General features: G+C 41.4%; 1 protein-coding gene across 1 annotated transcript in view; it reads left to right on the top strand.

The window, feature by feature from the left end:
- Positions 1 to 1,385: 1,385 nt before the first annotated feature.
- PLXNA2 (plexin A2) overlaps positions 1,386 to 14,950 on the top strand; it is a 492,988-nt gene continuing 479,423 nt past the window's right edge. The window contains exon 1 of the mRNA XM_026675200.2: positions 1,386 to 1,802. The gene's annotated coding sequence lies outside the window, so the exon portion shown is untranslated. The remainder of the gene's footprint in view (positions 1,803 to 14,950) is intronic.

A 14,950-nucleotide genomic window follows, 5' to 3' on the forward strand; every position in this document is an offset into this window, starting at 1 on the left:
TGTTGTTTTTCGATTGCCACAAAGATCTCCCATGAGCGACACCTCTAGAGCTGTAACATAGACACTGTGTTGTTGGTGTTTTTTTTTTCCATGCCACTTTTCTAACTTATCGTACTGGTGACTTCTTTAATTTCTTGTCTTCCTCCCAGACACCTGCTCAACTTATTCGCTGCATTTTCAGAGAGATCAAGAGAAAATTGCTGTTTTCTGCTTTGGAAGAGTGAAGGAGAGATTATTACATTGTCCCCGCCTCCCTTCCCCAGCTCAGAAGTCTGCGCACCTCAATCTCAAAAAATCTCCTCACAGTACTTGTCGGCAGGTAGGATGGTAGGATATGACAAATTGTCAAGGCTCTGCCCAACAACCCCCTCTATTAGAAACTTCAACCCCTCCATTAAATAATTGCAACTCTCACCAGAGACTTTAATTAGAACGCGCAACAAGCAGGAAGGAAGGAAGCTGGGGGGGGGCAGGCAAGACTCCCGCGGGTATTCTTCGAAGGCGGCGATCCCACGCTCGCTCGCTTACTCGGGTGAAAGATGCAGTGGAATCCGGAGACGCTGGCTTCCGAGTTTTAAACCCTCCGGGGACCAGAGGCAAGCGCGAGATTCCTTCCGCACCCTTTTCACTCCCTTGGACTTCCCATTGGCCGAATAAGACCCAGCCCTTCAAGAGCGGCCCAGCTGTGGGTACCTGGACACTCAGGTTGGGCGACGGGAGGTTACCCGCCCCTTTTACCTTTTTTCGGCCCTTTCCCCCTCCGACCGTCTCGATAGGTCGGCTTTTGGGTTGGCTTGGAGTTGGGGTTGCCTCTTTCTCCATCCCCTTCTAGCAAAGGCGCAAGTCTCTCTTTACCCCCGCCCCCTTCCAAAGTAGCCGCTGTTGATGGATGGGCAAAGGGGGCTCTTTCCTCTTAGCCCCTGGGGATCCCAACTGCTGGCGCGGACCTATTTTTAAACGGTCCCCTGCGCCCTCTCCCTCTGATACACACACACACACACACACACGCATACGCGTTTGATTTCGCTTGGCTCTGACGTCGCCGGGAGTGGGAGAGGGAGACAGAGAAGAGAAAGTGGGGGGAGGCGAGACTGCAGCAAATTGGGGAAGGCCTGGCATGATCGAAAGGCTGGTTGAGGAAGGGTTAATCCGCTGTGACTGTATGTTAATGAGCAGCACGGCGATCCAAGGAGGCCGGCTTTAGCCGTCAGGCTGCTGGCGCTACCGCCGCCGCCGCTGCTCCCACCAGTGGGGGGCTGATGAGCGCCGTGCCAGTCTAGAGCCGAGGAAGGAGCGCAGAGCGGCTGTGGCGCTGGCAGCGAGCGAGCCAGCGAGCGGCAGGCGGAGGGAAAGGGTGGGAGGGGAGGGAGAGGGGGAACCAGCCCATCCACATCCCCAGAGGAAGCGGCGCTGGAAGGGAAGCCCGCGGGGACGGCAGCCAGCAAGGCAAGGCTCCTGGGAACTGCCGGTGCCAGGCAAGAGTCCGAAAGGCACCGGGTTGGGCAAAGCCTTCGCCAGTCCCAGCTAGAGCGCCGGCAGCCGGCGCCAGCAGCAGCTGCGCACGGAGGAGCTTCTTGGAGGCATGACCGACTGAAGGCAGGCAGGAGCAGCTGAACGACTTTAGGAATACCGATCGATGCCAGCCAGCGCTGGGGACTTGCGGTGGAGGATTTCAATGGTTTGGGGATCTGGGTGGATTACCGCTCCATAATTCCGAGGCGGAGGAGGAAGAGGAGTGGGGAGGAGACGGGGCGCCTCCCCCCAAAAAGGAGCGCAACAAGAGAGTCCTCCTCCGAGCAGAGGTAAGTCTCTGGAGCTCGAAGCCCGGCCAGCCTTGGCATGTTGGGGCTTTCCTCCGAAACCTGCTCCCCGCTTGCTCTGCCAGCCTCGGGAGGGATACCGGGGGGTGAAGCTCGCCCCCCGATCCTTCTCTCCTCGACCTGTGGTTCTGGTTGTATTGTGTGATGAGCGTAGCGCCTGTCTAGAGCTGGCTGTGTGAGTCTGCTCCGGATGACGATGAATGGATGGATGGATGGATGAATTGAATTTAGTCCTCTCCGAGGGCAGTCGGGAATCTAGACCCCCTCCAGCCAGTGTTATGACGCTTATTTCTGAGTACCGTTAGGACAAGAGCCCCGCTTGGCTTTGGCGCTGTTCACCGGCAGTTTTTTAGCGCTGCAGGAGGAAGCGGTGGTGGTTGTTTTTGCGCGCCCCGCAGCCAGCATCCTGACCCAGGTGAGGGCTCTTCGGGTTCGCCGCTTTGCTACCAGACCGCCGCTGCTCCTCCATCCTAAATCCAGAGAGCTGCGCCTTCGTCAGAGCCCGCTTCCCATCTAAAGGTGGCGAGAACTGCAAACAGGTACAAGAAAGTTCCCAGAGAGAAAGAGCGCGCGAGCGCGTGGTTAGTTTTCAAGGGCTTTCACATGCCAGCCTTTCTGTCCTTAGGAAACCGTCGTTTTCCTAACCCAGAAGCTTCTCTTGGGGAAGTAAATGAATCCGAACTATCCAGGAGGTTGAACCAAAGACTGCTGCATGTATTTTCTACAGAACCCAGAATTATTGGCTTCCTAGTCAGCGTGCCACGGAGACCTGTTTTATCCCTGGACAGGGTGCATAATAGAGAGAACACTCAGTTCTGGCCTCTTTGCCCAGTTTGTCTCTTCTGCAGTGAAGGTTGCTTACAAAAATCTTTTTTGGAAAGCATGGATAGTTATCTCAGGGAGTTAAAAAGTAAAACAAAGTCCCCTTCCACCTGAGCTTGATTCCTGGAGATTTACATGGATACATCCATGTACTTTTGTTGGCAAAATGGGAGCGTGAATGGCCATTGCCTTTTCTTGGATTGCCTTACTTCCCAGATTAGCATACAGCCCTTGATAGTTCCTCCATCCAAATAGTAACCAGAGTTGACCTTCCTTAGCTTTCCAAATTGCATGGCATGAAAACCTGCACATTCATAGGAACCTTAAACGGTGGAGGGTCGTTGATCCCTTTGGTGGCATGGATCAATACATGGATATAAAGCATTCTATGAAAGAAGACTGATTACACACCTATGTGCACATATGCATACCCAAGGTAATCTTGTATTTGCCTCCATTTCCCCAGGATTTGTGTAACTTGTGACTTGATCAGTTCTGACTGTGGTTATGTCATAATTGACTGGGCTGCTTAATTGTTATTGTTTTCCAGTGATAAGTCAATGGCCTTCCTTTATTCTAGGATCAGGCAACTGAAAAATGTATATTGGAACACAGATGTCATTCAAACCAGAACATAATTATCTTAAACACTGTTTATCTTAAACAGTTAAGTTTTTTTTTCCTATGGGCAGCTGATTTTTTTTGTTCTTTCTGTAAATAACTTGAGGGTCATTTGCTTAACTGAATTAAAATCTCTCAGGTGAACCAGAAAGTAACATCTAGTTGAAGATAAAAGTGCAGTCAAAAGTTTTAAGGGCTTAAAATCAGCATATGGAAAAAGTTCTCCATTCTACCAATGTTCTCTGAATATTTATTTGAAGTGTCTTTCCATCCTACTTCAGCGCATTTGTAAAGTTCAAACAAATGAGAGATGCTTTTTAGAACCTTGAAATTATTTCTTATTTCTTAACCCTCACCTCCACCAACTCTACTTCCCTTGAGTATATCTAATCACCTCTTCCATTCCTCCCAATTTTTATAGAATATAAACAAGAAAAAGTATAAAGCAAGATGCGTACACTTCCAGTGACTCTTTGGCTGGTGAGCAAATGTCTCCACCTGCCTTTGGCTCTTTGCTTCTGTTCTACTAAATCACCTTTTAATGCTGGACAAATTGTTTCTGAAAGCAACTAAATGAAAATAATATCTGTATTGGTTGCAATGGAGACACTTGGACCCAGTGGTGGGATTCAAATAATTTAACAACCGGTTCTCTGCCCTAATGATTTCTTCCAACAACCAGTTCACCAAACTGCTCAGGAAGTTAACAACTGGTTCTCCCAAAGTGGTGCAAACTGGCTGAATCCCACCACTGCTTGGACCATAAAGCTTTCTGAACATATCTCAGCTTTGATGCTGAAGGGAACTTTCTGCTCCATTCAGAGTTTCAAGATTGCTTGAATACTCTAAGAGATGTTACTAAGTGTTTCCCATTGCAATGTTTAGGAATTTGTGCAGATGCTTCTAGAAAGAAGTTATTGCTTTAAAGCCAATGTACAACACTTGAAAGCAGTGATAAAAGTTTATATTAGGATTAATCAACCCATTGCTATTATACCTGTATCTCAAGCATTGTGGGGAATGTGGGTGAATGATTTTTCTGGAATTCTGCAGTGACTCCCTAGATACTCTATTTGTCTTTTTAAAAAAAAAAAAAATGTTTGCAATTGTTCAAAAAATTGACCTTCTCAAAAGGATGGCATAAAAGTATCAGATTCTAGATGAAACAATGGATGTAAGTCCCCCATCCTTACTTTCCTTGCTTACCAATTCAGGGAAAGATATGGATCAATGTGTCTGTCCTAAAAGTTCACTGTCCCACTTTTCTTCTTTAGTCTTACTTTCTCTCTCTCTTTCTCTCTCTCTGTCTCTCTCCATCTCAGCCCAAGAAATTGCACCAGCTGTAATGCTCCTGTTTCTCACCACCAAGCTTATTCCTTCTTTGGGGAATAAGCTTTTTCCCGTCTGCGGGTATTGTAAGAACAAAGTGCAAAGCAGTGTCCCCAAATTGAGACGGGGTGCTCTTGAGACTGGCCCATATTCTCTTTTGAAACATTACTGATTGTTCAACTAATCTTTATTTCATGGGCACTTTAGAAGAAACAGACAGAGAGAGAAAAAGTTGAAGGCAGTGATACACTGAAAATTCACAGAAAAAGGTGCTGGCAGGAATATAATCACCTTTATTCTGCTGACATGAAATATTTATAGTTTGTAGCTGGTATGAGGATCTCTCCTTTTTCCTTTTGCTTCTCTCACCACTGTCATTTATTTACTTATTTAGTATAATTTTGCACTTGCTCAGGAAAATAATATTGAAACCATTTAAGAGGGGGCTGTTCTTTCTGATACTTTCCCTCTCTGCCAGCTGTCTCTGCATGTAGCCACACACAGCTGTTTAGGTTCATAGCCAAGGGGTACAATGTACTTCTGTCCATCACTACAAATGGGAAAACCAGGAACTGTTAACGAAACTACTACACACATCATAGAGGCCAACGCATTGTGTTACCATCTGCTAACTAGAAATTATTCACAGTCATCTATTTAGCTGGCCAGAAGAAATGAAACTCACCATGACTTCTCTTCAGGTGCCTGTACAATCTTCAGATACAATCTTTCTGTCCAAAGATTGTATTTCCCTTTGAAGATTCTGTTCTTAATCCATTCAATTTGATTTTTCTTCTCTCTTTTTGCTCCTGCTTGTATCCTGCCCCCATCTACCGTCTTTACTTTAAACTTGCTCCCCTCCTCCCCAATAACCCTGTCATTCAAATGGCAGTAAATATTTCATGGCTAATTAAACTAAAATGTGGTTTTCTAAATGTTACTCTCTTCACCACCATGTCACTTTTTTTTTTAAGAAGGAAAAGCTGAAGTTCATATATCAGAAGCAGTAGATGGGCCATCTTTCTCAAAACTATCCAAGTTACATTATTTAGCTTAATATATGCTTCAAAGAATAATTGTCTAATATAACTTGAATCAGTTGAATAGATTAGTCATAACCCCATTTTACTGACTTCACTGAATCTGCTGTAAGCACAACTTTAGTTCAGATGCGATGCAGTGTTCATGAAAAAGTAAGCAAAGTGAAGATTTCCTGTCATAAGAAAAGTGACTGCTCAAAAGATTTAGCACATAGAGAGAGTCAAGACAGCATATGGTCTTTGTCAGGTATGGATTGCTGAGGTATGGAAAATTCATGCAAGACAGCTAAAAATCTGTTCCGAAGTAAGATATCATTTAAAAAGCTTTCTACAACCTGGTGCTCTTTAAATTTTTCTTCACCTCCGTTTGCTGTCCCATTGTGAGTTCCTTTCATAACTTTTTTTAAAATCTGCCAATTCACTAATGCATGAATAGTGGCTAGCAGTGATATGTTTTAATTAAAAAAAAACCTATCAAAAACAGAATCCTTATCTTTAAGATACCCAAATTTCCCCCCTTCCCAGTACTTGACATCTTTCATTCTCTTTTGTAAAAGCTTTGAAATACGTCAGTGCCATTTTTCGCCACTAGAGGGGGACTCCTGCAGATTAAGGTTGATAAACAGTATTTTGCATGGAGCATGAAGGAAAACACCTGTCTGAAGAATCTGCTAAATTGGTTGGTCTTCCGTGTATCTTACAACACAGTGAGGTTTTTGTATCTGTACACACACTTGTGAGTCAAAAATGTGTAAGGCATTTGACTTATTGTTTTGTGACACTCCAGCTATGAATGAAAATTGCATTACTGCAGGAGAAAACAATGGGGTGCATGACAAGTAGATATAGTAAATTGGTATTTTCCCCTCTGATCTCATTTTTAATTAGAATTTTTTATCCTACCTATGTTCCTTTATAAGTAACAAACCTAATGCACCTTCCTCTTCCTATTTTGCCCACAATAACAAACCTGTGTAGTGGGTTAAATTTACAGAGAGTGACTGGCCCAAGGTCATCCAGCTGACTTTATAAAAATGGGACTAGAAGTCACAGTCTCCTGATTTCCAGCTTGGTGACATAACCACTAATCTTTCTAGTTTGTTTTCAGTCTCAAGCTTCCCCTGCGGTCCTTGTTCTCACAAATGATAGTGAAATTGTATTTGGAAAACTCAGAAATGTAGCAAGATACAAACGTCTCTCTAATCCAGGATGATCTATTGTATCTTGTACTATGCTGTCTGCTGCTTGGCTTGAATTCTGCCCCATGCTTGTATTCTATTGGTTGGAAGAAGATTTGGCTGCTGTTGCTGTGTGATCATGCAAGCCAGGGATGGGGTTGCTGAGAAAGAAGTGGTCTCCCATGGTCTGATCTGATCTGGCCCAGATCATGTTTCAGCTTAATCTCTGCTTCTTCTTCTTCTTTTGGTGGAAACTGAATCAGGGGAGGGGGGACAGGCTGAAAATATGAAAAGAAAGATAAATGTATCAGGTTAGGAAAGTTTAATCCTCCTTTGCCATGGCTAAAATTACATTCAGAGCTGGAGATAAAAGGCATTGGAGTAATGTTATATATAAAAAAAAGACAGATCATCTTAAAAGGCAAAGTGATAGCGAGCCAAGTCAGACAAGCTATCAATCCATTGCTCTCACACAGAGGCATTTCCTGGGGAAAGAAGCAAATGAAGTACATTGCCTGTTTTTCTCCTGCCTAATATTGCTGACATTCTGCAGTGGGGAGTGGGAGTGTGTGTGTGTGGTTGGGGAAGGATCTTGGCACAGAAACCAGGACCAGGTTGATATTTGCTTCTCTTCAGGATATTGGCATAGTCTCTGTGTAGGATAGAATCTTGAATAGGAGGTGCTCAATGACAACAGTTCTACAATTTGAGGTAAATTAGTCATACCAGGGGTCACAAAAGTTGCTAGGGACCAGAGTTAGCTCACATACAACTCGGCTCAAAAAGGTCAGGTGAAGTAAGTGGGAAGGACACAACACAATAAGAGTGAAACTTTGGAATGTTGTCAGTGGTTTGTGTGGCTTAGGAGGTTAGTTCAAATAAAGTGATATGTTCATTAATTCAATTTATATTGTTATTATCCTCATCTTTGGGGGGTGGGGGAAGAGTTCTCTGCCAGTCTAGAGCCTGATATTTTTAGGATAAGCTTACTTAACATGTCACTCTTTCAGAAGTGTTAAGCTAAGTTACTAGAATCCTTAGTCAACATGCCAATAAGAATTGGAGCTATAATTCTAAAGATGTTGAAAGTGTTTAGATGTGATTGTCTTGGGATTCCTTTATTACTATGTTCAGGCAACCTGTGAAGCTTACTTACTTCTTTGTACTTCCTAACCATTCTTAGGTGATGAAATTGATCTACTGTCAATCAAATGTATGGAAGCAAAATGGCACAGGATTGAAATTATCCATCCTGTTTTCTTTACTGAAATATAATATGATGGATTAATCATTAAGCAATCCTTTCCAAATTGGTGTTTGCCAGTATTTATTGTGTAACGTACTAAAACCTTCAACAGTTGAAAAGAAATGAATTGGAGGGCATCAGGTTGGGGAAGGCTGATTTAGAGCTTAATAGATTTCTATTTTTTGTGGTATCTCAGTTGAAATTAAAACAATGTTCTAAGTGATTATTAGACTAAGTTGGTAACTGATGTTGTCAGTTATGAGTACAAGATTTCATAACATCCCCTACAGACCAAACCAATCCCTGCTAAGCATTAATGAATTAACTTAATCAAAGTTATCTGTGGGTCACTCACAGTGGTGCAACTGAAATAATGATGGGTTTCCTTGGTTTTCCTCCACTTTCTCTTTGTGTGTATGTGTGTTCAATTAGAAGTAGCATTCTATATAACGGGAGGAAAGATACTTATTTGCACAGTCCTAATACTGTTTTTTATGGAAAAAAAACTAAGATCAGATATCCTTTAAAAAAAAACCAAATATCCTTTTTTTTAAATTACCACATTTTGCAATTTTGGCCAAAAAAAAAAAAAAAAAAAATGCAGGGTAAAAGTTCTATTAAATAAATAAGGACTTGCGCTGTCTTTTACCTGATGTTTAATTCCATAGGCTGATTTCAGCTATAGAATGTTTATTTTTATTTTATTTATTTATTTGATTTGCCAATTGTTTACAAGATAATAAGTATAAGTGTATACATAGTTATGAATACATGAAATGGGTACATATAAGAAAAATAAAAGAATAAGAGAAACAATAGGACAGGGACGGTAGGCACGTTGGTCCAAAACTGGTTTTGGTAGAACTCAGTGCACATATAAGGAATCCTTCTGGTGGCTGATAGAGAGCAGCTTGGTGAGGTTCATATTACAGCCTTTGTGAAAAAGGCGTTTTGCTTCACTTGTAGTTTACATAGCACCACAACACCCTGGCAAACCAAAGGTTTGCCCTCGAACAGACAATATGGATCTTATCTCAGTCTTGTCCCAGCAATCTTGTGTGGTTCCTTTAATATCCAGAAAAATGGTTTTGCCCTGTTTATTCCATTATGGAATTAAAGCGTATAAAGTTTATGCTGCTCTTTCTATGCTCTGGGCAGTGTGTTCATATAACCAAGCCAGAATTCATCAGTCACTGGAAGATTTTTAGGAGATGGTGCTCCATCTTTCAGGGTATGTTAAATACATGACATTAGCTTGAGAAATAGCTTCCTCAAAATATAATCTTTCCCCTGTTAATGAGGACAACACATTTGGTAGGTCAGCAGTATGAGCCACAACAGACTATTGTTATCCTGATAATACAGTATATTGGTAGAGAAAAGATTGAACGATGATAAAGATGCCTTAGAAGGAAAGCTTCCCAACATCACTAAAGTATTCACAGATAGAGCCTTTGGTTAGGACAACCCCAGTTAGATGGGTAGCAGTATGATTTGCTGTAACTTATTTGCTATGATTGTGTTTTTATGAATGTAAGTCACATAGAATCTAAAGAATAAGTGGCATAAAAATAATATAGATAAATCCTCCATCTGCTTCACTAATTGGAGGTAAACTCCACTGAATTCAATGGGATTGGCTTCTGTGTAGATAGTTTCAGGTTTCCATTATAAATCAGATTTCATGTGTGTGGCCACCAACAGCAACAGCAACAGCACTTAGACTTATATCCCACTTCACAGTGTTTTACAGCCCTCTCTAAGCAGTTTAAAGATCGCCCCCAACAATCTGAGTCCTGATTTTACTGACTTCAGAAGGATGGAAGGCTGAGTCAACCTTCATCTGTTGAGGATCAAACTCCTGGCTGTGAGATGAGTTCGCCTGCAATACTACATTTTAACCATGGCGCCACCATGGCAGTGGTGGTATGCTACTGGTTCGGACTGGTTCGGCTGAACCAGTAGTAAAACGAAAAACCCTGCCATGATCAGCTGAGAGGAAGAAAAAAATCCAGAAAAATCAGAATAGAGGAGAAAGAAGAGAGAAGCGCAGGATCAGCCCTCCCACCCACCTCTGTGCCTTTTCTCTTCTTTATCCTCTCAGCTGATTGGCGCTGCAGGCCTCAGCTGGTGTGTGGAAAGCTGTGTGCATTAGATGCGCATGCGTTAGGTGCCCATGCACACACGCAATCACAGAACCGTTAGTGGAACAGGTAGGATCACGCTGCTGCACCAAAGTTATAAGGCATTTATAGTTACTAACTAATGATAGTGCAACAACAGAACCTCCATCTGAAGATTGCAATTGAATTGATTCAATATCAAGGGAATGTGAATTGTTGGAGAACAAGAAAGCAAGCTAATATAGAGTTTCTATCCTGCATGAAGCAAAAAAAAAAAATGTGTTCATGTAGTTAATAAAGGAGAAGGTTTTCAAATGAGAAAAGAAGGTAAATAGTCCTACCAAGTCCAACCTGATCCTCTTGAAAGCTGTGCTGTAAACACCCCTTGTTTTGAGCCTGGAGTAATGGCTGCAGCAAATCAGTAAGCAAACTTACACATCAAAAATGTCCATAATAACAACAATGCTTCCATTGCATTTTTACATTTATAAGTAAATCTTATCTCCTCCAAACTAGCAAAATGACATTTCAGGCTGATAGCTCCATTTTGTTTGTCTCCTTTTTCTTGGGTGTGGCGAGGAGGAGGGGAGAGAGCAGAAACACATTTATTAGATTTATAGATGTGACATGAAAAATGCCACTCTGGTGCCTTCTTTATTTGCCTTCTTTATTTCCAAAAATACCTTTGAGCCCCATAATAAAATGATAGTCAGCTGCAACCGAGTGCTTCATTTGGCAGAATGATTACCTGGTCCAAATTTAAAATCATTGTAAAAGGACTTAGAGGAAGTGTTCTGCAAGGGGGAAAAGTCTTTCCCAGCACTTTTGCTTATGAATTGTCTTCCATGAACTTAACAGATGAATATCCCTGGTCACCTGGGAGTTTTGTGTAATTCGCATATCAGAAAGCATGTAATGATAGTGTAACTACTCATGGCTTAGACGCTGTGCCAATGTGACCACTATAAAATAATGAATGGTGTAGAACTATAAATTGATCCAGTAGGAGACAAGGAAACAGAAGTATGCTAAATGTAAGCAAATATTCTGAAGTCATGATGTAGGTTACCCAACGGGGTGTTTTTCATATGCATTAAAACTATAGCTTTTAAATTATGTTTGAAAAAAATGAAGGTGAATATATGTGACAGGATAATGTTGCAGGAACCAATATGGGTCTCTAGAGAAGTTATCTGAAGATGGGCTCCAGCACAAGTCCAAAAACTCGAAAGAGTGACTGACCCAGATTGGATTCAGACATGATGGCTTGGGAAAGTTAAATAATGTTATATATATTTATATATACCAGTTTGAAAGATGGTGCTAAATACTATATACACAAGAGGAACAGGTAAGTGAGTTGATTTGGTGGAAAATTCATACTATGCTGAAGGAACCTGAGAACAGAGATAACATGAATGTCATGCAAGGAGAGAGAGAATGTGTGTGTGTGTGTGTGTGTGTGTGTGTGTGTGTGTGTGTGTAAAGAGAGAGAAATTTATGGTGAGTCACATACTTAGAGAGACAGATCAGGAGAATACATCAAGAACTAAACTGGAAATGAAAGTAAATGATTAGCTCAGTGAAAATTCAAAGATGGTGTTTTAAAAATCAGAACTGTACAGGCAGAATTGATTTAACAGATAACCAGAGAACTGATTTAACAGATAATCAGAGTTGGAAGGGACCTTGTAGGTCATCTAATCCAACCCCCTGCCCAAGCAGGAGACCCTACACCATTTCTGACAAATGGCAGTCCAATCTCTTCTTGAAAGTCTCAAGTGATGTTGAAAGTCTCAAGTGCATTATTTTCCCCATAACTGCTTTTGTATGTTGTATCTATTAGATCTGATATCCTATCAAAGTATGGCTCATTTTTCAGGACATATCACCTTAGGTGAACCCAACAGTTATATTTTGTTATTTCTGGTCTGAGGTTCAAACCAAGTGTGCATAGTTCATGGAGAGGAAAGGGTCAGACAGATGCCTTCAAAATAATTGGGACCACAAAAGAATAGCTGGTGTGCTGATCAGCTGTTTGATAGCTAGTGGACAGGGCGACATTGGAGATGGCAGTGCCTTTAGGGCCTCCAGGCATTTGGAGGCAATGCCAATGTGTCATTCAGTGACAAAGTGGTTGCAGAAATCTAGACAGTGGCAGATACTCCCTGGAGCAGCAACATTTGGTGGCAGTGGTTTATTATAAATGCTGATAGGCTGCAGAACACTGCTTGGTGGGTCACATGTTGTGCAGTATGAACTCAACCAATTGATAGACTGGGGAACAGAGCTTGTTTTAAGATCACCTGGGAAATTCATGGCTGAAGTATGATTTGAACCAGTGAGTTGCTCGCAGCTTAACTCTTTATCATTATATTATTATATTATATTAATTTTTAATAACTGCTGGGAATATATCTTTAATATCTTCTCATATCCACTGAAAACATAAGAGAGCTAAACTCTCAGCCTCTACCATTTTCAGGAAGCTGAGAAAAACAGGAAACCTCTAGGAAGCAGTGCATATTCACAGACTGTTCTGAGGGCCAGGGTTCTCAAGGAAAGTATGTGCTAGTCATTTATTCAGAAATATCAGGCCTTGGTAGGAGACTCATTTTGGAACAGTTTATTCTGGGTGTTTCCAAGCATGATCTCTGAGAAATAAATGCCTCCAGGAAAAATCTTCTTGCTTGCTTGAGATAGCATATATTTAGCTAGAAGTCATTTCCTTTTTTTTTGTCATGAGGGAAGCTATTAAATTTACCAAACATTTATTTTGCCTTTTTATTCAGTTAACATCAACACTGAAAAATGGGAGAGTTTTTAAAAGACAACAGTTTTAAAATCCTTCCATTTAAAAAACCCCAATTGACCAGAATGTTGCGTAATATGTAGCATCTTTTATCTGTATCTGTCAATCAGAATGTCTCATGGTCATGTGTCACTTATGATTGAATTATTTGTGCATTATTTATTCATTAGTTTTATACACCATGTTTCCTGCACAAGCTCAGGAGAGCATAGATAGTATTTCCTGTTCTATTTTTCACATAATACTATGGGTAATAAGTTGAGAGATTGTGGTTATTACAAAGTTAGATAGATTCAAATGTGTCTTAATTCAACAGTTTAGCACACATGACTATGAGACATATGTGCCTTCAAGTCAGTTTTGATTCCTGGAAACTACTTGGGAATTCCTGGCAACTAACTGGCCTTTGTGGGTTTTTGGGGGGAACATTTTTTAGAAGTGGTTTGCCATTGCCTTCTTCTTGGGGCTGAGAGAGAGTGATTGGTCCAAAGTAACTATTAACCATACATCAAACTGGCCATCTTAACAACTATAACAGAAGATAACCTTGATCTGGAAAAAAGATCGGGTGATTGAATGACACCAAGCAAAATCTGCTTTTTATTGATAAACCCTCCAAGTAACAAAAAGCAGTAGAACATTTGTATGTATTTTTACTGTCTTTGCCACAAAGGTGACAATTTTGAAAGGCAGTGGTCACACTAACTGGACAAGCAGAAACAAAAGCTGGGTTTCATTTTCTTACTGCTAACAAATCCATATTAAATTGCCTTCATCCAAAGCAATCTGTATCTTAAGTCCCAGACAAGCAGTTTCTGGGGAGATTAAAAAGCAAATATGTTATCCATAGTGGTTTTATTTACAGTTACCTTAGTTACAGCCCAGTAACAGATTATCAGGTGGGAATAACTTGTAAGAAAGTTTAACATGCTGTTATTTGGTAATTGCAGGCAGTAGACCATGGTGACTTTTAGATGTAACTTTCTTAGCCCTAAGGCTGTTTTGTCCTCTGTCCCTTTGGATGGGCAAGTCTTTCCTAACTATTGTGCCCAGAGCTTTGGAGGGGGAACATATGCTTCAGTCTAGGGCAGTGATGGCTAACCTTTTCCATGTTGCATGCCGAAAGTGCGCATATGATGCAATGCGTGTACAACACCCCCCCATCCCCTGCATATACGCACGCGTCTCCTGTGTGTGTGTCTCCCCCCGTGCATTTGCAGCAGATACCTGACAATCAGCTGGCTGGTGGGGGGCACACACGCATGCGAAGTGGGGCTCTTGGGGTGACCTCTCTCTCGCATGCCAGCAGAAATGGCTCTGCGTGCCACTTCTGGCACGTATATCATAGGTTTGCCATTATGGGTCTAGAGCCTTAATGTTTGGTCTTTATTAAGGTCATAATCCTGTGAATTTTTATCAAACCTCAGTTAATGCTTTTTACTATTAGCGGTATGGTATGTTTTGTGCTATTTGGTATATTTTCCCCTGACTTTGTTTTATCTCTTCCTCTCCATAGTCTAAACATTTCTATTTTTATTTAATGCATTTTGGGGGTTATTCAGATAACTTAATGCACTTTGAACCTAGAACTACACAGCAGTACAGATGTGTAGGGTATGATTTAATGGTTTTGCTGCAAATGAACTGTGGCTGTGCCATTATGGATGTATAGAAGGGAAGAAACAGAAGCCACAGTATGCATCTTTTAACTTGCAGAAGGGATTAATTAAGATTCTTTCTGCTATGAGTTTTTATTACTAGTGGATCACTAAGCCATCTCAACACTCTTCCAGAGGTCTCAAGTGTAATAAATGATGCAGATCTTTTAAAATGCAAAAATATGTCCAGTGCATCTGCATTACACTATTTATTCATATAGAGGGAACACATTTAGATAACATAAGTTGTCTTATAACCTAGCTGCACATATACCAAGAGGATCCCCTCTCCCCCTCTATA

Source organism: Notechis scutatus, chromosome 3, assembly GCF_049901735.1.
Source record: "Notechis scutatus isolate UNSWTSFEM ecotype Mainland chromosome 3, rNotScu1.2, whole genome shotgun sequence".
NCBI lineage: Eukaryota > Metazoa > Chordata > Lepidosauria > Squamata > Elapidae > Notechis > Notechis scutatus.